This window comes from Sitophilus oryzae, unplaced genomic scaffold (genome assembly GCF_002938485.1).
Source record: "Sitophilus oryzae breed Bouriz unplaced genomic scaffold, Soryzae_2.0 scaffold_1716_pilon_pilon, whole genome shotgun sequence".
Lineage (NCBI taxonomy): Eukaryota > Metazoa > Arthropoda > Insecta > Coleoptera > Curculionidae > Sitophilus > Sitophilus oryzae.
The window spans coordinates 1779763-1804714 of record NW_022146409.1 but is presented as its reverse complement, the minus strand read 5'-3'; the positions used below and the strand labels follow the sequence as shown (position 1 = coordinate 1804714).

Below are 24952 nucleotides of genomic sequence, written 5' to 3'. Positions count from 1 at the left end.
ACAGTTTTGTTTAAGCCAAGTGAAAAATTAATAGAAACTATTATGATATTTTTAAACATTAATAGAATTAAATTATAATGCTCAACTTTCTATTTTTTCTTTTTTTTTTTCTTTTTGTTTCAGTTTCCGAGTGCAGTCTGTTTGTGTGACCCCTCCCCTATGTGCTTTTGTTTGTGATATAATCTTCCTTTCAGCACGTCATTTATATATTTAATAAATAATAATAACATTTTACAGTCGCAGGTCACAGGTTACCTTCATAGAAGTTAGTTATATTAAAATTTACCCATTATACATTTTACTCAGATAAGAATCAGTGGCCTTGATATGGTTTAGAGCCAGTCAACATCTTGGTCACTCCCAAATTGAGCTGGCGGTTGCCTTGTGCAGAGCCATCATAAAAGAAGAAGAAGAAGAAGAACTTTGCTTTTGACAAAGTGGCAAATACATTTTTCAGAATGTCAGCATGACATGAGTAGAGAGATGGGGGACTCCTATCATAGAATATACTGCCCGAAATAATAAAAATATGTTTTAAATCGTATTCAATTTTATTGGAACCAGCTGTACAGGGTGGTCGAAATAGGTGTGTTTTAACAGAGAAAACCTATTTCCTGACTAGATAGAGCAAAACCGACATAGATGTCATGGGCTTGATTTCTGAGAAACGTTTAATGGCCTAAACCGCCTGTTCATATTTTCATTGCCAACCGAGATACGGAGTCTTTTTGAATTTTTTACCATTTGGAAAATTGCCCATAACTTTTGTATTTCCCGGAATAATAAAATTCTGTAAAAACGTTCTTAATGCACTTTTTTAAGCACAATCCAGTGGTGTAGTCAGTTTTTTTCTATACTTGCTTTTTTAGTCAGAAATAATAAAAAATATAATTTTTTAAATAGAAATCATAGTTGCCTATGAACTTAAATAAATGCTGGCGTTTAACCCTTTCCAATGATATAAAGTTATGTGTATCTATTTCTAAAAATGAGAGAAATATTACGTTTTATATCTTTGTACCGAAGCGGGCCTTGATTTTGTGTTGACCTATAGTTGCCTAATTTTTTTTATCACAATTTAATATTCTATGTCATTATTTATTTGCATAATTAAAGACTTTTGAAAAGATAAATCAACATTCTATATTAGTATTACCATTTACAATTAAAAAGCCAGGGTTACGACTGCGCTATTAAATGGAGAATTTAGAGAGACTTGGATTGGAACAAGGAGTCCCATATCTTGGCCTGCTAGGTCCTGTGATGTAACTCCTTTGTACTTTTTTATATGGGGGAAATTAAAAGGCCTTATATATAAGGGAAGAACCATTGGGACGAGAGAAGAATTACAGAAGGCTACTAGCACAGAATATCTAGCTACGCAACAGAAGCCTCGTTACATGTATAAAATTATAGGTAGCAAAAGGAGACAGGCTTTAAAAGTCTGTCTCCAAATCAGATATTTTGATGTGCTAGGTTCGCTACGACATAATAGAGGGCAATAAATTTAAAAGAAAACAGTTTTCTACAAACAAAATTTAAAAGAATTTTGTGCAGCGTTGCCAATGTGTAATTCATATCGTAATACTTCCTGATAAAGCCTACTTTCAAATTTGCTACATCATTTAAACATATTAAAATAGATCAGAGCTGTTTTTTTCAGTTTGCCATGTTAGTTGGAATTAAATCTTATGAGCTAAATTACAATCACTTCCTGACGTTTGATTGTATAATTGAATCCTGAATTTTCATTGTAATTCGGCGACAATATAATAAGTATTGTTCTACTATTATGATACCACTTCCTGACGTTCGATTGTGTTCATACCAAGTTCATATTGTATAATCGGGAAAAAACGGCGTTAGTGATAGCTATGAAATTAATATCACTGTCATTTTATATGTAAATTTATATAGGAAATGTCATCGATCGTCATTTTCCAGCCAACTGGACGCCGTTTTTTTCAGAAGCATATCAAGTGATACCATAATATAGTACTATATTACGATACATGGCGTTCGATTGGGCTTAAACTTGGTATACTATATCTTCAGTGACATTGTAATATCATGGTACCATGGAGCATATAAAGTGGTACCTTCTATAGTACCATATAGCAATATTAGGTACATGGCGGCAATAGGGCTTAAACTTGGTATACTACGTATTTTCGGTGACATTGTAATATGATGGTACTATGATGCATATCATCTGGTACCATAATATAGTACCATATTATGTACATGGCATTCGATTGGGCTTAAATTTGGGATACTACGTATCTTCGGTGATATTGTAATATTATGGTACCATGGAGCATAATAAGAGGTACCATAATATAGTACCATATTACGATACCATTTCCTGGCGTTCGATTGGGCTTAAACTTGTTATACTACGTATCTTCGGTTACATTGTAATATGATGGTACTATAATGCATATAAAGTGGTACCTTAATATAGTACCATATTTCAATACCATTTCCTGGCGTTCGATTGAGCTCATATTTGATATATACTTGCGTATTTTTGATGACATTGCATTATTATGGTACCATGAAGCATATCAACTGGTACCATAATATAGTACTATATTACGTACATGGCATTCGATTGGGCTTAAACTTGGGATACTACGTATTTTCGGTGACATTGTAATATGATGGTACTATGATGCATATAAAGTGGTACCTTAATATAGTACCATATTACGATACCATTTCCTGGCGTTCGATTGGGCTCAAACTTGGTATACTACGTATCTTCGGTTACATTGTAATATGATTGAACTATGATGTATATAAAGTGGTACTTTAATATAGTACCATATTACGATACCATTTCATGGCGTTCGATTGTTCTTAAATTTGGTATACTACGGATCTTCGGTGACATTGCAATATTATGGTACCTTATCGAGTGGTACCATAATATAGTACACTATTATGATATCATTTCCTGGAGTTCGATTGGGCCCAAATTTGGTATACTTGCGTTTCTTTATAAAGATTTGTTTAATTAATAATTTTAATTTATTTTACGAATTTTAATTTATTGTTCGATGTCGTGACAGCAACTTTTATGCCGAACTAATATATTATTAATTGTACCTGTGTCACTTTTTAAAATCTACCTAGGTCTATATAAATAACGTGGCAAACGGAAGAAATTTGTTATTATAGTATTTTTTAGTCAGTTAACATTTTTTGTACTGCATTTTAATAAATTATTTCTATTATTATTAAATTTATATTTCATTACTAACGTTCCAGCATTAATAAATATCACTATCTATCGCCCTGTATATTATTAATTTTAAAAGTAATTAAAGGTATTTTCTTAGTTAACATTATAAGGTATAGTGTATATTAAAAATGTATATGTTTTATAATAATATACTTAAAACTATTTTAATAGCCAAAGGAATAATTAATATAAGTGTATCTGACAAGAAAAGAAGAATAGAAAGAAACACATACTGCCTTATACACAATAAAAAGAATGGGATGCCAATTCAAGTCTTTTTGAATCTGGCAACTGTGCATATTTAACCGAGCTATAAGGCCGTCGACGAGCCGTCGATCCAAAACCGAAAGTTCAAAATTTCTAATTATATTCTGATTATGATATTGTCGCGCCATCTAGTATTCTATTTGTGCAATTTTAGCTCTTTCATTTCGAGTACTTTTCTGTTGCGTAGCTAGATATTCTGTGCTACTAGGCAAGCTTTTGGACTTATTGCAGCAGTTCGTCTAATAAATTGTTGTAACTCTGTGCGCAAAAGATGTTTATTGTGTATTCAACAAGGGGGTGCTCAGTTTGAACATCTTTGATGATTTTTTTTAGAACACTATATTCATCACTCAAAAAATACTTTTTTTTTTATTTTTATTCTTTGTTTATTTATTGTTAATACTAATATAGAATGTTAATTTACGAACTTTTCGAAAGTCTTTAATTATGCAGATAAATAATAATATAGAACACTAAATTGTGATAAAAAATAATTAGGCAAATAGGTCAACACAAAATCAAGGCCCGTTTCGATATAAAAATCAAAAACCTAATATTTCTCTCATTCTTAGAAATAGATGTCCATAACTTTAGATCATTGGAAAGGGTAAAACGCCAGCATTTTTTTAAGTTCATAGCCAACTATGATTTCCATTTAAAACATTATATTTTTTATTATTTCTGACAAAAAGAGGAAGCATAGAAAAAAACTGACTATGCCACTGGATTGTGCCTAAAAATGTGCCTTAATAACGTTTTTACAGAATTGTATTATTCCGCAAAATAAAAAAGTTATGGGCAATTTTCAAAATGTTAAATAATTCAAAAAGACCCCGTATCTCAGTTGGCAGTGAAAATATCAACAGGGGGTTAAACGCCATTAAACGTTTCTCAGAAATCGAGCCCATGACATCTATGTCGGTTTTGCTCTATCTAGTCAGGAAATTATTAATTATTTACCACCCTGTACTTTGAATTTCAATAATTTTGTACTGATATTTAAGTTTAATTATTGTAGTCTTATGGTATTACAATGGTGACTACATGGGTATGCAAAGATATCCCTTCAGGAACGTTTTGTTGTAAATATACATTACAATAAAAAAATGAAACTTACAATTAAACGATATTTTAATATTTTAAAAGCTTACTTATGGCAGATACTAAAGGAAATGGGGATAGCCAAACCAAACCAAATCACCAATAAGTCTAATATAAAATCGATGCAAGGAAAATCTGGTAGATGGACCTACAAGCTTATACCTAAACTTCAGCTATGGGTAGAGAGAAGCAATGCAGACGTAGATTACTACCTCAGTCAAGTACTATCGGGACATGGATGCTTTCAAAGATATCTCTATGAAAGAACTCTCTCTACAACAGATAAATGTTTATATTGTACTGAAATTGATGATGTAAAACACACCCTTTTTAAATGTTCTAAATGGGAGGAATATAGACGCGCATATGAAAGAATATCAAAAGTTTCATTCAATGTGGAACATATGATGGCAGGCCTTTTGGGCAACAAAAGTACGTGTGAACCGGTGTACAACTGCATTCGACAGATACTGGAGAAAAAGGAGAGAGATATAAGGCATGCAAACGCCTAAGTGAGAACAGCGTGAAAGAAAGAGGGATGGTTTTTTTAGTCGGTAGGAATCCGACACTACCCGCTGACACCAACAAATAACTATGGGTGTCTCATGCAAGATTTTTCCCCCTCCCAAAAAAAAAATAAAATAAAAAATCTATACGAGTCAAACGAAGCCACGGTAAGGATATATACCAATATATCGCAGATATTTAATGTACGCAAAGGGGTGCGACAAGGATGTATACTGTTGCTTCGGCTTTTTAATGGATGTCAGGAGTATCAATTGGTGGTAAAAGACTAACAAATTTAAGATACGCAGATAATACCCCTTTACTTGCAAGAAGAGAGGCAGAAATGAAGGTAATGTTAGATAGAGTGACGAGAAAAAGTGCTAAGATGGGTTTAGAAGTAAATCTCAGCAAAACTAAACTCATTGTAGTCGACAGAGGTGAAATCCTTCCACCACCGAACCTCATAAATATAGAAAATGAAGAGAAATTTGTATATCTGGGATTCTTATTAAGTAACCAAGGAGGATGCGAAAAGGGGAAATAAAAAGGCGAACGGCCATGGCAATACCTCACAAGTCACAAGAATATGAAAAGATCGTCACATTACAAGAAATACGAAGGCCATGTTAGTAAAATCCCTCATATTCTCAATCTTCCTGTACGTAGCGGGATCCTGGACGATAAAACATCAAACATAAAGGGAAATTAAAACAACTTTGGATGCACGTCATCAATGACATCATGCGCCATCTTATGCAGTTTGCTGGTGGTTGTATTATGATGTGCAACCAAAGTTACTTTAATTTCCCTTATACACAGAATAGATGCATTTGAAATGTGGTGCTGGCGACGTATGTTACGAATATCATGGACTATCCAAAAAAATCCTTTATGGGTATTTCGCCACTGCACTGCGAGAAAAATCTACAAAATAAAATAGTTATTTTTTGTAAACACTTCTGCGAACCTAAACGGACGCTGCTTGTCAGAAGTTGTGTCTACAGTAATAAAAATTTGCCTAACAAAGAAGAAAATGCTTAACTTTTTTTTATCATGGACTATTCAACAATCCATGTGTCTTTTTGGAAAATTTTTAATGATACCTTTTGAAATAGTTATTTTAATGGTATTTTTTTAAATTTGAAATTTGATAGTTGCGATATAATATTTTAGTATCGAAAATACTTCTGGCCGCGTTTATATGGGACCCATCTTTGAAAAAACGACATGTTGAAACAAAATATATTAGGTTACTGATTATTTGTTGTTAAATTGCGGAACTACATGGGAATATTTTAGTGTAAATGTAGTAAACCTTATTAACATTCAATGCGTTCAAACATCCGTCTTGTAGATGTCGCCGCTTATACCCATTTTATTAAATAAATCTGATATGCGGATAAAAAATATCTTCGATTTAAGTAAATTTATTTCTACATTTATTCTTAACTTTTGCAAATAACGGCGGCAGCCTGTGGTTTAAAATTTCATCATACATCTTATTAGTTATTATATTTTGTATGAATTAACTTGGTGCTAGGTAAGATTTATCCATAATATTTAAGATCAGCAAATCATTTATATAATTTTCTAGCCATTATAGCAAAGAGTTACAAAAGAGAGAGAGAAATACACGAGGAACTTAAACTATCGCCTTTTACTTCATCAAACCGACCCTCAAAATTTCCCCCTGTTACAATGTTCGAAGCAACATGGGTTTAATAACCTGCCAGTCAACACGTACTTAAGTCGATAGAGCTGGCATTGATCAGCGAATAGGGCAAAGCCGATCAAATCTGGACCGGCGGATAAAGAAAGCGATATTATTTTAAAAGAAAATATGCCAAGGCATGGGTTGTTAGGTACAGTTTGGCTATTTTAATCTAACTATTTCCGTAAGGGGCAAATTATACGAGAAAGAGCAGAATCACATAAATAATAAATTTAGACTAATTACCATATTTTTTTATATGATTATTATTTTTTTAATTAACAACTTAGGACAAAGAAAAAGCTTGCATGGTTTGCACCGCCAACAGGCGTTAAAACAAATGAATCTAAGGCGTTGTCAAATATTTATTGAAATAAGTTGATAAGTTTTTATCGTTTGAATATTGTTGTAAATAATAATTATTATCATTTAATTAGTGCTAACTTATCAAAGTTCACAACACTGCGAAATGTCAATAAAATCGGCCAACGTATCTTTGAGATATTAATAAAAAAATGTCTATTAGGAAACATCTTGACACCCTGTATCTTTAAAATTATGCATTTCCGGACACATGTTTAAATTAACTTTTTACCTTAAAACCACTCAAAAAGTTGGCCAGATCACAAAGTTAGCCAGATCACACTCAAAAAGTTCGCCACTCACCTCCTGAAGTTGGCCAGATACTTCTTAATTAACACCCTGTATTTAAAAATGGCTAGCTAGTGATTTTGTAAGTAAAGCTATGTTTATTTTAATAGAAAAGAAATACATTTCCTAAAAAATAAACAAATCCATAATTCAATTACTATACACTAATTAATTAACTTTAAATGTATCTAAATAGACACTTTAATAATTGAAAAATGGACATGGGCACTTCATAGAGTATACCAAAATATGTAAAAAAAATTCCAATAAAAAATCCACAAATGGCACATTAAAATCTGCATTATCTGAAATCCAATTATAGGTACCTAAACCGCCAATCAGCCAGACAACAGTGACAAGACGCCGACATCGATAACGCGATGAGCAGTTTTTAATAATTATTCCGAGTTAATACTTCAAGTAGCATTCCTTCAAATAAATTTTAATATAAGTATTGTTAATATAGTCATATTAATGATTATAGCCTGTATGATTTCTAAAATAAAAAATCAGGCGTGTTTTTATCAGAATAATTATTAAATGATTAAATAGAAATAGTTAATATTTATTAACTTCGTAAGTGTTACATTTTAATATAATTATGGATTTAATAATTAAATAATTATCTTAAGGTTAAATTGTGGTAAACTTGTTATGAGTTTCAATCATTTATATTAAAATCTTAGGGAGGCAATATAGATTTTAGGCAGAAGAACTCAAGGGAAGGACTGTGTAATTAGTAATTAAAACTTTTGAATTTGGGATATGATGCAGAACTGATAAATTAGACCAAATATATTAATTGCAAGGTATGCAAAGAAATATTTTTGTTAACTTTGCAAATACTTAAGGCATGCAATAATTTAAAAAAAAATTGACGTGAGATTACTTCTGTCTTTGATGATAAAGACTTTAATTATTATGGGTCAGTTTTGTTTAAGAAGCTAATAAATAATTTCAAAAACTCAACTATCAAAATATAATGGTAGAAAATGTTTAAAAGCATGTATAGGTCTCTAATGATATTGTAAACTTGCTGCAATCGATAATATATTTTGCTGCTTATTTTCCTCATAACAAAAAACCATGAATACCGCTACTCACATTATGGGCACCTTTTTTATACTTAAATCTCATAATGATTTTTAAAAATACATATGTAGGTACATACTATAAGTAGTGGTTGTCACGGTTTTTTTTATTAGATATGATGAAAAGAAGTTGCAAAGTAAATTATCGTTGGAGCCAACTATATTTTAATTTATTTTTATCTACAGTAACTATGCACGGTAAGGGTTCAAAATATGCCTATACTGTGAGGCAACTCAATTCGAGTATAAATTAACACTTACATTCCAAGTATCTTCTTGGTCTACCGGCACCCCGTTTATCCTTATTCCATCATTTCTATAAAAATAGTATGATTTATAACTTTTAATTTTTATTGAGAAAATTGGTGAAATTTTGTTGTACGGCGAATTTAAATTTATGGGCCCTCCATAAATTTACACCGTAAGTTCGAATATTAGTTGAACCTAGGAATACCCCGGTAATAGCCAGAAATATGCAAAAGAAGGGATGAGTCTAGGTTAGAGTAGAATTAGGTTTTAGTTGGTTTTGAATTAATAAAATATAGACCTAATATAAACTTAACCGAAACTGACCCACTTTTTGGTATATTTCGGGCTCCTACGTGGGCAACTCTACGTTTAACCAATATTCGGGCTTTTACGGTAACATAATACTCATTCTGATTGGTTTAATCTGGCTCCATAACAAAACTGTGGGTTCGAGGTGCTATTGCAAATTAATGCAATTAATTCTATGTATACACTTTCATAAAAAGCCATCACGATAAAAATTAAATATCAAAATTATTTAACGTTGCGAACTTGTTCACTATACGTATCTGGAATATATTTGCGAATGGCGATCATTTATAAATTTCGACTATTTAAAATTATGTAATCTCAAATTTTTAAATCGTACACCGTATGTATTATCATTTTTTCTGATAGAATTTACAAATTTTGCGTCACTGATTTTTACTCTACCGAAATCGAACATTTCTTTAAACAAATAGAATTATTACATCTATTAATTTTAGATATATAATATCAAAAAATGCAAGAAAAGTTACCGAATTTTACGTATGTATAACCCAATAATAAAATAAAAAATAGGGTATTCCCATTAGAAAATATGTTATATCCGCAACACTTTTTTGAAGTACCCTGTATACTCTATAGTAACGTTAAAATGTGCTTCTTAGCCTTACCAATAACTTTTCTATTTAACATTCTGTTCTAAGAACATTAAAAAACGTATTATGTAAATAACGTCGTGTAAGGGATAAAGGGGAACAGCCAAAAAGGCGAAAACCGACGATGAATAGGATGTTAAAGACCGAATACCATATTAAAGATACAAAAATTTATTACTGTATGCGTTATTATTTGGCCATCGTTTGTTATATTCAATTGCAATTTAATATGTGTTTGGCTTCCTTTCACTATGATCCCACTCGGCTTGTCTCGTGGCAGGTTTGCGTAAAAAATGGATAGAAAATGTCTCGCTCTCGTCTCGCTCTTGTCTCGCTCTTGTCTTGCTCTCGTCTCGCGCTCGGCTCGTCAGGTCTGGACGCACCATAGACTGCCGGAGTACTGATGTCACGAATGTCAAATTGCTTTTCAAACAAGGTTTAGTTCTTTTATATTTCTATTGAGCTCTTCCAAATGACGTCACAAATTAATATAAAATGTAAAAAAAACAGGTGATTGCCGACAACCGCCGACTTGTGTCTGGTATTTTCAATACGCCTATGATGGTTGCGCATGTTGCAAAATCTGTGAATTTTTTTATTATTGGCTATGCTCGAAGATTTCCACTTGTTGCAAACTTTTTAGACACTCTATATAAAATCAATTAAAATCAGCTAATGGCTGTATAAATTATATGTTAAATATACCTGTTTAAACTAATCGAATTAGATAAGATAATGGATAAAGTCTGGCATTTAATTTTTTAATCAAATAAGCATCTAAAACCGTTCTCTAATAGGTACTATAATTGTATAAATTATTGTTTCTTACGATTGGGTCATAGAATCTTAAGCCGAGCTCAGACGACTCATGTACTTGGCAAGTACACCAGTATTTGCGTATTTGGCAAGTACAGCAATATTTGAGTACTTGGCAAGCATACCAACTTTGTAAATAGTTATGGCAAGCTTGGTGCTCACACGACATAACAATTTCAACAAGTACGCCGCGCCAGTACGAGCATTATTTAAATTCCTCGGCAAGTAAACAGTATTACCCTTTTTTTTGTTTTTCAGTTTTTGAATAGTACATTGGATAGATATATGATCTTGTATCATTTTCCACGTATTATTAACTACATTACGATTTTTATGGTCTATTCTAAGTATCCAAATGACGCAGTTCATTATCATCATCATCATTCTTCCTATTCAACAATTTCCAATTATGGTGTAGCCCTCCCTCACACTATACTCTCTTTGTAGTTGGGCCCATTTTCATCTATTGTTGGCTATACGGGCTCAAGTTATCCCTGCTCGTTTCTTAATATCATGGTCCCATTTGAAGTTTGGTCCTCCTGTAGGTCTTTTAATTCCTCGTGGGTACCATACTGTCATTTTTGTGGTGCGTCCTTCTTGACAGGTGTCCTGCCCCTTTTCACTTGAGGGATGTGATTCTGTGGATATATCTATTACTTGGGTCTTTTGTCGTATCCACTCTATTCTTTTACGGTCTCTCTTGGTTATTCCCAGCATATATCGTTCCATAGTACGCATTGGTCGACTGTTTTCTTCTTTAGATAAAGTGGTATTCTAGATTTGAATATGATTGAGTTACTTCCATAACTACTCCATGCTAACTTAATTCTTCTGTTGATTTCTTGTAGTAGAGATCCCGAGCTGTGTATTAGTTGTCCTAAATATGTATATTCTTCTACTATTTCCAGTTTTGTGATATTTATTAGAATGTCTTTTCTATCTACTAGTTGGTTGTACATTACTTTAGGTTTTGCTAAATTTATTTTGAGACCTACTTTATTGCTGGCTGTAATTAGTTCGTTAATATGTGTTTGTAGTTTTTCAGGACTATTGGCTATTAGGACTGTATCATCGTTAGACATCGTTAGACATCGTTAGGACTGTTTCATCTATTTTTAATCCTTTGTTGGTTCAGTCCAGTTGAAGGAAGATTTCTTCTTATATTGCTGTAAACACTTTTGGGGATATCGCATCTTCCTGTCGAACTCCTCTGCCAGTTGAGAACTCTGGGATTGTTTTATATATCATTACTCTTGCTTTGGCTTCTTTGAGTTTCTATGTAGGGCCTGTCAATATCTTGATTCGCTAGGGCTTCTATTATTTCCTTAGGATATATCGAGTTGAAAGCTGTCCCAACGTCTATAAAGGTTGTGGCTAGTGGAAGTTCGTATTCTTTTGTTCGGCTGATAGTTTATCTTAGCGTATGTATGTGATCAATCGTGCTGAAGCCGCTTCGAAAGCCTGCTTCTTCTCGTCGTTGTGCAGCGACTAGCGTGTTTTGTATTCTGTTGCTTATGATTTTTGTGAATATCTTGTATGTTACGGGTAGTAGGCTTATTGGTCTATAGTTTCTAATGTCCTCTGTTTTTGTTTCTGTTTCTAATGACGCAGTTATTTTCACATAAATCGAGAAACTCCAAGCCAATGTAATTTGTCCACTCCATTTATTTATAATATTTATTTAAAATCAAAAGACAAAGACAAATAAAAAATCACCAAACAAGCCACCACGTACCCAAAATGAACAGTAAATACGCAATAACAGTAAAATTATATGTGTATTCGTTTGAGCGACTCGACAAGTACATATAAATCTACAATTGGCAAATGTATCAATAATTATTATGATCCTTTTGACTCGGGTCATTTTTACCCACAGAGAATGGAAACGCGACGAGTGAATAATTGCACAAGTAAACCACTCACACATGGTAAGGCTATGTATAGCAATAACAAATGTTTACCAAGGACACGAGTCGTTTGAGCTCGGCTTTAAAAAATTCGCATTCAAAATTTTTACTTATAAAATATGCGGGCAATAGTAGCGTTCATTTTTATTTTTTTTAATAGAAATATAGGGTGTTTTAAATAATATGTTTTAAAATTGCAGTTGAGGGTCCAAACCCTTGGTGTTAAAAGCAAAATAAAACACTAAATTACCAGAATACACCAAAACACTCAAATATCATCAGGAGATAATCAAGACTAAAAAGTTTGAGTCTTGATCATCTGCTGATGATGCTAACATGGTTAACGAAACGCGCGTCCATTGTAAAAGTAAAAGTGTTTTGGTGTATTGTGGAGATTTAGTGTTTTATTTTGCAATATATTTTAAACTTAAAGTTGTCAGATTGCCAAACTGAATTGCGCAGTGTATTTTTCATACAATGTGTTAGGTACCCGGTGGCGTAGAGCTACAGGCTCTCGTCTACCAATCTGAAGGTAATGGGTTCGATTCCCACACCCGGCATTTCACCAGTCGACTATTTTTATTAAAACAAAAATAGTTTGGGTACCTAGGTCGACTCAGCCTTAAATGAGTACTTGGGATTCACAATCCTGAGGTAATAATAGGCGATTAAAGCGTAGTGCTAGCCACATTACCTTCCTTGTATACCGAACGGCTCTAGTATGGCAAGCTGTACCTTGCTACTCCCAAGGCGTTAAACGCTATATACGGGAGCTATTATTATTATATTTTTCATACAATTCTAAATATATCATAATGTCTTAATATACAGGGTGGTCCGAATTGTATTCCGGAAACTTCGGCAGCATATTCTGCAGATTAAAATAAGTAAAAAAGTTCGTATAATTGTATGTCCTAAAATGCTTAGTTTCGGAGATACAGGGTGTAGAAATTTCATTTTTATTTCGATTTTTTTCAAATAATTTAAGAAGTAACGTCAATATTTGGATAAAAATTGGTGTCTGGGAGTTTTTGGACATGAGAAATTTGATTTTCAGATCAATATGACTCCTACTTGTAAAGAGCGCCACCTACATATGATTTAACTGGTTTGAAGAGTAATAACTTTTCATCCATACCTGTATAAAACTACCAAGTTAAAAAATATACATTTACAACTTTTTTTCCATAAAAAAGGTCTCTTGGTAAAAATCGCTACGAGTAATAGTTATCGAGATATTTTAAATTGAAATTATCAATACCTGTCATCATTGACAAATTAAACATGTTGACCAAATAGTTATTAGACTGAAATCTTAAATTTGAAATCTTTTTGTGTAAAAAGTTCCACAGAAACTGTTTAATCATCATTTTTTCGCAGAAAAATTTATGATTAATTTAAAAATAAAAATTTATTATTTCAGTCAAATAACTCTATTCAACGTGTGCTTATTTTTTGTCAATAATGACATGTAATGACTATTTCCATTTTAAATATCTTGAGAATGGTTGCTCGTAGCGATTTTTACCAAGAAACATTTTTTACGTAAAAAGTCATGGAAATGTACATTTTTTTAGTCAGTAGTTTTATACAGGTACAGTCGAAAAGTTATTACTCTTCAAAACAGTCAAAACGCATGTAGGTGGCGCCCCCTACAAATAGGCGTCATTTTGACATCAAAATCAAATTTTTCGTATCACAAAACTCCCAGACACCAATTTTCATCCAAATATTGACGTTACTTCAGAAATTATTTGGAAAAAATCAAAATAAAAATGAAACTTCTACACCCTGTATCCCCGAAACTAAGGATTTTAGGACATACATTTATACGAACTTTTTTACTTATTTTTATCTGTAGAATATGCTGCCGAAGTTTCCGGAATACAGTTCGGACCACCCTGTATATACCGCGTGATTTTTGATTAACTTTTAATAAAAAAAATAATTTCAATAAAAAATAATATTGCAAAGGACAAATAGATATTCTCCACATTCAATGCATGATATAAAGAAGTTTGTAAAATTCTCCATATTTGTTATGTATGTTTATATGGGTAATAATTAACTTAACCAAAATTTCATGTATATTCCTCAACATAACTTTGAAGGCCATCGAGTGACTTGTACCCTCGTTTATAACATATACAAGGCTTGCAGTAATAAACAAATTAATTTATACGGACTGAATGAAAATTTATCGAAATCGGTAGTAAATGTCCAAATGTCGAAATGGCCATTCAATGTAAAAGGATTCGATCGGTCAAAAACGGAAAAATTCCTACAACCAACCGTCTATTTACGAAAAACCCTTATAATTAACCAGTTTCTAATTTGTAACCTGCACGAACGTTCCCGGTCCTTTCACCTTTGTGTCAAAAATGTCCGTTCGGTCGGTCGCGAACGCGGTTCGAGCTTTTGGTGAATTATGCAATTCAAGGTCGCCGAAATATACATAAGTATATCAATATTGATTAGGCGGGTTGCAATGCTAAACGTCGCGTCGCGCGTCGGTCGGTTGATGAGCGTTGCAAAATTGCAAGGTATTTAAAATTTATATTTTGAAAGTTTTACCCGAATTCATAATAAATAACTGTAGACAATATCACTTGTAGTCAGTGGCGGCTCTTCAATAAGTTCGCATGGGCACCTGCACCTCCAAATTTAATGCCTTTTGTTCTCAAAAAACATACCAGCTGTTGCATCATCGAGCGGGACATAGGAAATCCCATGTAAATTTTAATGGGGTCAATTATTGGCTTCCCTAATTATTTTAGAGAATAATTCTATTTAGGTTTATTGAAGAGCACTAAAACCCATATTCAAAAGAATAACTTTAGATATTTTTGATTAGCCCGTTTACAAGTTATCGCCGATTTCTTTTTAAATATTTCTCCTTTCTTATGGCCCTCTATTTACTTATGAGCACCAGTCAAGGTAAAAGATAACTGTCAAATGAAGTGCTTTATTATTATTATTATTATTAAAAACTCATACCTACATCGAAAATATTAGCCATGAATTACACTACCGAAGAAAAAGTATTGATGATTAAATAGTATTATCAAGGAAATAGTTAACAAAAGGTGTCGGACATGTTTGCTGCTCTGTATCCGAATAGACCGATACCTGAAAAATCTACAATCGCAAGGAATATCCAGAGATTGGAGACCAAAGGTACTCTAATAAATAACTGCAGATGTGAAACAAGGCAAGAACAAAGAGAAGATGCAAGAAATGATAACGACTTGGAAGTTTTATTGTGCGTGGAAGAGAACGATGGAAAGATCAGCACAAGAAAACTTGAGGATGAAATAGGAATAGATCACACTACAGCGTTTTGAATTTTGAAACGACATAAATACTATTCCTTCAAATATGAAAAGCACCAAGAGCTACGAGATGGGGACGAAATACGGCGGCAGGCGTTTTGTTTTGATATAACGGAAACAGCAAACACGGATAGGGAATTTTTAAAAAACATATATTTCACTGACGAATGCGTTTACTTTAAATAATGAACCTAATGTTCAAAATTATCTATATTGGAACAATGAAAACCAATACAGGTTTGTCGAAACAAGGACGCAATATCCACAGAAAGTAAATGTTTGGGCAGGGATATTCGGACACAATATTATCCGGCCATTATTTCTTACGCGAAATTTAAATGCAGAATATTATTTGGAACTACTCGAAAATCATATTTACCTGCTTTACATGATGCCACTAGGGAAAATCAGGAAGTTTCATACCAAATAGATGGCTGCCCGGCACATAGTACCCTGGCTGTACGGGAATATTTAGACCATAGTTTTAACGGAAACGTTATTGGCCTAAATCATACAGTAAATTAGCCAGCAAGGTCTCCTGATATTTCCCCAAATGATTTCTTTCTCTGGGGCCATTTAAAAAACAGGATATACAAGGATAAAAAATACCCAAATCTAGACGAGTTAAAAAAGGCTATTTCTGCCGAATGCAATAGAATTTCAGTTTACCAACTAGCGAATGTAAGAAGATTTTATGATCGCCTGGGTTATTGTCTAGCAGTCGATGGAGGAATATTTGAACATCTTCTTAAATCCTAAAGTTCTAACAATTTAATAGTAGCTAAATTAATAAGTTATTGAATATTGTAATAATACTCTAATTATCCTTGTAATTGATTGCTTTATTTATTCATATTAATTTGTATTTATAAATACATCTTTAAGATTTCCGATGCAGGAATGAGTTTTCAATAATAATAAAGCACTAAATAGGTAAATTTCTGAAATGACAACTTCATTTGACAGTTATCTTTTACCTTGACTGGTGCTCATAAGTAAATACAGGGCCATAAGAAAGGAGAAATATTTAAAAAGAAATCGGCGATAACTCGTAAACGAGCTAATCAAAAATATCTAAAGTTATTCTTTTGAATGTGGATTTTAGTGCTCTTCAATAAACCTAAATAGAATTATTTTCCAAAATAATTAGGGAAGCCAATAATTGACCCCATTAAAATTTACATAGGATTTCCTATGTCCCGTCCGACGATGCAACACTCGGTATAATTTAAATGAAATAGTTTTATTAATAATTCTATCTTTTTAGTTTCAAAAATATGATTGAATCATAGTTTTGAAATTAATACAACAAAAACTTGGAATTTCTGACATAAGGCATGGTGACGAATTTCTTATCAGGCATTAATGCTTAAGCTTGATTCAAAATCTCAAAATTAGTGGCATAAATTAGCGGTTTCAATTACCGTAGAAGTTTGTTCCTCTAATTTCAATATAAGCATTCAGAATGCTAAAATTAGTGGTAGTAATTTTCAATTAGTAGAAAAAGTTAACAAACTTTTAACGTTTATACTAATTATACTTCAAAATTTACGAGGAATGTCATTTTCGCCTTTGATTATCTTCCGTCAAGAGAAATTGTGGTTAAAAATCAAAAGTTGATTGTTTTATAAGCTAAGCTAAGCTTCATTCAGAACCTCGCAATTAGTGGAATAAATTCTATCTATTCAGCCTTCTTCGGTCTATCGCTGAACATAGGCCTCCCCCAATCTCTTCCACTTCTCTCTCTCTGTCGCCGTGCTCATCCATCTCGTGCCTGCATGTTTCCTCAGATCGTCCGCCCATCTCATCTGAGATCTTCCTCTACTTCTTCTATTCTTCAAGGGCCTCCAGTTTACGATGCATTTGTTCCATCGATCATCCTTCTGTCTGATATTGTGACTGGCAAACTTCCATTTCAGTTTTGCTACTTCACTAGTGGAAAAAATCAGTGGTTTCAATTACATTTTATACTTTTTAGTTTACGATTATTCACAATGTCTAAAAAAACACAATTTAAATTAATATAATATCCTAGCAACAGCTCACGGTAATCAGTGTGAATCTATATAGAAATCCTAATATTTAGCTTATAAAACAATAAACTTTTGATGTCTAACCACATTTTCTGTTGACGGATGATATAATCAAAGTCGAAAATGACATTTTTCGCAAATTTTGAAGTATAATTAGTGGAAAACTTAAAAGTTTGTAAATTTTTTCCACTGATTACTTATTATTTCTTTTTAACTATGTTTTTTAAATTATAATTTTCTTTATATGAGGCAGAGGCGCATATAAGGGAGGGGTAATGGGTGTAATTACCCCTCCCAGGAAGACATTTACAAATGGGATAAAATGTGCTATAAAATAAATTGTCACTAAAACAGATAATAGTACCATACAAAATAGAAAATCCAAAACAATCCAAGTATATTTTGTTCCACAATCACAATACGTTTCAGCGAATATTTAATTTAAAAACAGTACCTACTTTATTTAAATATTGCCGCTACCCCTCCGAGACTCGATCTCTAGATGCGCCACTGATATGAGGGTTCGGCAATACTGCGTCGGGCATTTCTAGCTCCTAGAATAAGAAACTTGGGAATTCTGTTTAAGTGTAAACCTAAAGTATGTACAAGGATGTATTTTAGGAAAAGATTTTAACTTCTATAGAGTGTCTCAAAAAAGTGTGAGTGGATCGGGATGATTTTTTTTAAAATGGAACACCCTGTATATTATTGCATTTTTGGTTTCCTTTCAGATCACTTTACATAATACTAAGATATGAATAATTACATTTCGATAGGTTCAGAGATATTAATAAATAAATAAAAAATATATATTTTTCAACCTTCATTAAAAGGATTATTACAAATATAAGAACTGTCCTGAAATGAAACGTATATTAGGTATTTACTTTAGATGGTCTATACTTACTTTGCTACAAATATCGTAATCTTAAGTCATACAGGATGTTCAAAATTCTACGACAAACTTTCTAAAATATAAAATAATTTTTCTTTGTTTTTTTTAACTGGAACACCCTGTATATTATTTTTTTGTTAAATGTAGAATTAAAAAATGAACATTTTTTGTATTTAAAGTATTTCAAAATTTTTAATGGTTTTACAGATACACGCAGTATTATTTCATATGACCCTCTCAACGGTAAAATACGAGAGAAAAATTATTGGGTGGCTTTGATTAAAATTAACTATGGAAAATGCCATATGATTTAAGATTACCATATTTATAGCAAAGTATGAACCGACCATCTAATGTAAATACCATAATATATAGTTTTGATTTCAGAACAGTTCTGGTATTTTTTTGTTCAATTGATATCTCTGAAACTATCGAAATAAATTTAATCATATCTTAGGATTATGTAAAGTGATTTGAAAGGCAGCCAAAAATGCAATAATATACAGCAATTAATATAATAATGCAATAATATACAAGGTGTTCCATTTAAGAAATGACCATCCAAATCCACTCACACTTTTTTGATTTTAGAAGTTAAAATATTTTCCTGAAATACATCCTGGTACATCATCAATCTTCAGGTTTGCACTTAAACAAAATTATCAAGTTTTTTATTTTAGGAGCTACAGATGCCCGACGCACTATTGCTATATCGAAATGAAATTTTAGCAGCATATGTAGGTTAACTGAAAGTATTTTATAAAAAGAATTTAGAATTATACAGGGTGTCCCCAAAAAAAGTTACACATCAAAGTTGTGTTTTTTCCGAGTTTTTTCGGTTTTTTCTAATAGAACACCCTATATATTAATTGATTTTCGTATTCTAGAAAAAAAATAAAGGTGAGTTTTATTAAAGAAGCATATACCTAAAATCTAAGGATTTTGACATATTTCAAATTTTGTGAAAATGAAGAGTAAATTTTGAATTTCGATAACAGCTACCTAAATTTTAGATGACCTTGTATAGCCTGATATTTAATTACAGTAACCATTGTATGATAAACCAAATTGAAATTTGACCCAAAAAGTTATACAGGGTGAGACAAAATTAATATGGAACATTCGTCACTTTTAAAAGCAAGATACTCCTTTATTTTAAATGGAACACCCAGTATATTTTTCCGGTGTTCAATGGGGAATTTATATATCTTCAAAATTTTATTAGGGTTGCCTACCCCTCAGACAAAGATTTTCCTAGATATTTTAATTTTTTTGATTTTGCGTCAGTAGATCATTATTATTTCAAAAAAAATCTAGGTGGCTGTGCGATACACCTTTTGTTAATTTAACAAAAAATAAAGATTGTAGAGTAAAATATTCAACGGTAATAAAAAGATACACGTTTAAAACCTATTTTAATTATTACAGAATTAAAACTAGATGTAAACCTATAATTATGTGACAAAAATTAGCTAGATAAAATCAAATGCTCAAAACGCTTCCTTTCCTGTTAACTGCATAAAATGATTGTCTTTTCAAAAGCATCTTTTCATTTTAAAAGGCATATGTGGAGTTCTACCTCGAAAAGCAGCTACAATAATTTCTCTCATGTTGTCGACAATAGTTGTCGAGTTTTGTATATATATAAACACTGTCTTTAACATATCCCCATAATAAACCTAAACTAAAAAAATTATTTTAATAATTCTAACAAATAAAATAGTTTTTTTAAACAGATTTTTGACATTTTCCGGGATAAAAAAATTCTGACCCTGCTAAAAAGGCCGTAATTAGTTATTTCACATGCACAAATCTCTAACCGTTCATTTCATAAGAAGTTTATGTGGTTATACCTTAAAAAAAATCGAGAAGGAAGCGACTGTTCATTCACGAAATAATAGAATCATATCAATTCTCGCTGATATAGGATAAGTTATTGCATTTTCGGCATATTTCTGAGAATTTTTTTTTGTTTTAATGACAGAAAATGATAACTAGTTGTTAAAGTTGGATTGTTAATTAGACAGCTATGTTGAAGTAACGTCAGAAATATCACAGCCACCTAGATTTTATCCAATAATAAAGATCTACTCAGATCAAATCATATAAATGAAAATATCTAGGAAAATCTTTGTTTGAGGGGTAGGCAACCTTAATAGTATTTTGAAGGGACATGAATTCTCCATTGAATATCGGAATAATATACTGGGTGTTCCATTTAAAATAAAAGAGTAACATGCTTTTAAAGGTGACCAATGTTCAATATTAATTTTGTCTCACCCTGTATAACTTTTTTGGGATCAAGTTTTAATTTGATATAAAGTACGTAAGTTAATTTAACTACATATTAGGCTATACCGGGTAAATTCCAATTTAGGTAGCTTTTGTTTTAATTTAAAAATTGTTCTTTTTTTCTAGAAAATGTTAAATACCTACGTCAAAAACCTTATATTTTAGTCATATATACTTCTCTTATAAAACTTACCTTTATTTTTCTCCCAGAATCCGAAAATCAATTAATATGTAGGGTGTTCCATTACAAAAAACACAACTTTCATATGTAACTTTTTTTGGAGACACCCTGTAAATCTCTCTATATTTTTAGAAAATGCTCTGAAACAACCTACATATGCTAACAAAGTTTCATTTCAATACAACCTGTCGTTCTCCTTGGAGCCTCCTGCGGCATATGAGAGGCGCCGTACTGTATATTATATCTTATTATACCACCACCAAATAAGTATTTAATTTGGATTGTCCAGTTCTGATTAAGAAGTGATCGAAAATGGAACAAAAAAAATTCCGTAAACCGCATTTAACACAAATCTTCATTTTTCTCTCAAAATCCATTTAAATCAAGGCGAATACCATCATTAATTAACAATTGGGCAACCACCGATAGCTCATTAATACAAATTATAAAATAGTGGATTCACCTTTGCAATGGCCCAATACAAATTCGGTTGAACCCAAAAAATACATTTTTTCATTTGAATAATTTGTCGTTGTGTGCGTGAAAGTGGCGGCCTTTAATATGCAGGAGACAATATTTTGTAACGACGCCGACGATCGCCATGTCATGTACGTTTGGGTATTGCCTTCCATACCTATAAGTCCCAGCTTTCCCCCCAAATGGTCGCAGTGGTTTGACCAACTCGAAGGAAAACTAATTATTCGGGCCAAATAGTATTTCGGTGGTGGCGCTTCGTCTTAATCGATGTCCCGTTAGATTTTTTTTATTTTTTTTTGTTTTTTTTTTATACTGAGGGTATAGTTATGTGCGGTCTAAAGTTTGTGAGGGAGCCCTAAAAGAGCCATGGTAAGTTTTTGTTTATTTTCTATTGGTCTGATCTGAGTTAATGAGGGCAAGTAAATGTGAGTAGTTTATGTTATGTGAAAAATTTTTGAAAATTTTCTTTCTTATAATATTTTACAGATTTATAAAAAAACATTGTTGTAATCATTTGTGACATTATATTGATACCATACGATGTAAAAAACAGCGTTACAGATGGCTGGGGAATGACAATTTTTATTAAATTTATATTTATTTTTTTTTTGAAATAGAATGGTGTGTTTGGAAAGGCTCCATCCTTTTTAATCTTTCTATAATTAGTGTTAATTTTTGATGAGTTCTATGTCAATTTTTAATAATTCCTGTCATTCCCCAGCAGTCTTTGACGCCGTTTTATGAACTTCATATTGCTGATATGCTAATAATGGTAATGTTAATTTCATAAAAAGTGAATACATTTTTACTATTAAAAGGCTATTAATAAATTTATTAAATTAAATCTTATTTTAGTTCTATATTTGATATTAATTTTTAGTTACGTAAACCGAGGGCGCGATTTTTAAATTTATTGTTGCCCAGTATGGACATATTCAGCGTCCTGCTGACTAACTGGAATTTAAATATTTCGCACTGGGGATTTAGGTGGTAGTTCTGCTGTAAAAAATGTCAAATTGTCGCATTTATTTATTCTTCAGACATTTTCATTCGTTTTGACACTTTAGTTATGAATAACGAGTTTTTGGTTTAAATAAATAGAGTTTTGATACTTTAAGCTTAAAAATGTTTACTAGCAAATCTTGCAGTCGAACATTGTTCTTTTTAGAACCTCTTTTAGTGCGAAGTGGGTACAAAATAGCTAATAGCCGTAAAAAACTCATTGTAACTTTCCTAGAATATTTTGAACAAGAAAGCGGTAGTAATGACCGAGGTAATGGCCCTTTATGTCCCTTAAGTGCCGTTAAGAAGGTTTGGTGATGTAAATAATATTTTTTTTTGTTTCGTTTCTTTGACCTGGTATACTATATATTTTTTTCTTTTTATTCTTAACTTTAGGTCGTTAAGGTTGCAAAGATTTTGTTCATTATTTTATATTTATGACGACGCGACGTTTCGACAATATATGTCTTTTTCAAGTCTCTTGAACGTAGATTCCTACAGAATTAAAATTGTTAAATACTGGACAAAAGCACAATAACACATATTAAAACTATTATTTTAATTGTTTAGGGACATCACACTATAGTATAGAGTACCTACGTATTTTCTAGCAGACCGTTTTGTACAAAACATATTTATCGTTTCAATTAAAACTAATAATAATAATTGTAAATAATAATTGTTCATATATTTATTATTAATTTATTTTTGTTTCCTGAAATACCTTGACAAAAAGAAAATATATAAAAGTGGGCAATGCTATGCCGGTCAAGCTTAATCACGTGACTAAAAGTTTATTTGGTATGAACTGTAGTTGTGTACCGTATGTTCGAAAAAAAAAATTCGTCAACTAGGCTTGGAAATAACGATTGATGATATTTCTTATATAATTTTACATATTAAATGACAGAGATCTTTATCTTTTATCGTATAACTTTAATTTATTTGTTCATAGCGTCCATAGCGAGATTATATGACAGTGACAGTTCCTGTGTCATTTAATTAAAAATAAATTGCTTTGTGTCAATTTTTAGTTGTTGTGAAAATTGTCTCCTATCTCGCTAGACAGACTAACCTAACCAGACCATTGATGGGTGGTTGGTAAATATTCAACAGGTATATAAACAAAATCTCAGTATTTTATTCTGCTGTTTAATAACACAGTATGGACATTATCTTGTCCGGATTGTCTTTACAAGAAAAGAAATACCTTTTTATTATTGACATTTTGAGATAAATGCATTTTTCATAAAAGTTTTGCTTGTTTTAAAATGGTTCCCGTTTATTCTGTGTCATACCGTTTTAGCGAAATTTAAAAAAAAACACACATAACAATACGATTCAATTTATTTTGAAGTCCTAAAAATCAAAGGGCATTTCCATGGTAGCATTTCGATTTCATTCTTTGATGGATGGTTATTCTTAATTTTGCTTAACGTCATATTTTTTGCTCTTGTTAAAACAACAACTGTCCGATAACTATTATCACCCTTGTAGAATGTAGAATGTAGAATGACTAAGAGGATGGGTTAATCACTGCGACCTTAAAGATCTATTGTGTCCCCCTTCCTTGAGTCATCGCACAGTCTATAACTCATCATACCCCTGTTGTAGAGGGGACAGGGTATTTCCCATCCTCCTCTGACAACAGTTTTTTCTCCGAGGGTACACACCCTTCCACGGTTGGAGTTTGGCTCTCCGTGCCGCCTTTCACAGTCGAGGAACTTGCCTCCGTCTGAGGAATCCGTGAGGTGGAGGCTGGAGGATCTGTCTCCATTTTCTCCACTTCTTTAACTTGTTCTCTCCTTAGACCTGATACCGGTGTTGTCCCGTATCTATAATGGAGGATATGTCCCTCTTTCTCTATTGCCTCCTTGGATTTGAGGTCAATTCCTATTGTGAGGACCTGACCATGACCCTCCGACCTCAAGTTGATGACTCGCCAGCTCGATGTCCTTACATTGAAGTTCTGACCCTGGATAAGGCTCAGCCGCTAGGTGGTGTCTTTCCCCTTGCTCCTTGGCAAAAAGACCGTGATGGCCGCCCCTTTAGAGATGTTTTCTCCCTTTCTTCCCTAAAACGGTATGAAAATTTGGAAAACGGGATTAACCATTTTAAAACAAGCATTTTTTTTTATAAAGAATGCATTTTTCTCAAAATGTTAATAATAAAAAAGTTCTTCCTCTTGTAAAGACAATCCGGAGACATACTGTATATTCTAGCTGAACCCTAGTTTTAGCTGTAGTTCATATTACTACTGATTCAAA

General features: G+C 32.2%; 1 protein-coding gene across 2 annotated transcripts in view; it reads left to right on the top strand.

Annotated features, from left to right (window-relative positions):
• Positions 1-24952, top strand: part of LOC115881313 (phospholipase B1, membrane-associated-like) — an 81733-nt gene that overhangs the window by 5622 nt on the left and 51159 nt on the right. The window contains exon 1 of one of the 2 annotated variants that reach the window (XM_030898745.1): positions 21852-22052. The exons of the other annotated variant lie outside the window; for it this stretch is intronic. The gene's annotated coding sequence lies outside the window, so the exon portion shown is untranslated. Of the gene's footprint in view, positions 1-21851; positions 22053-24952 lie in introns of those variants that run through there. 2 annotated transcript variants of the gene reach the window in all.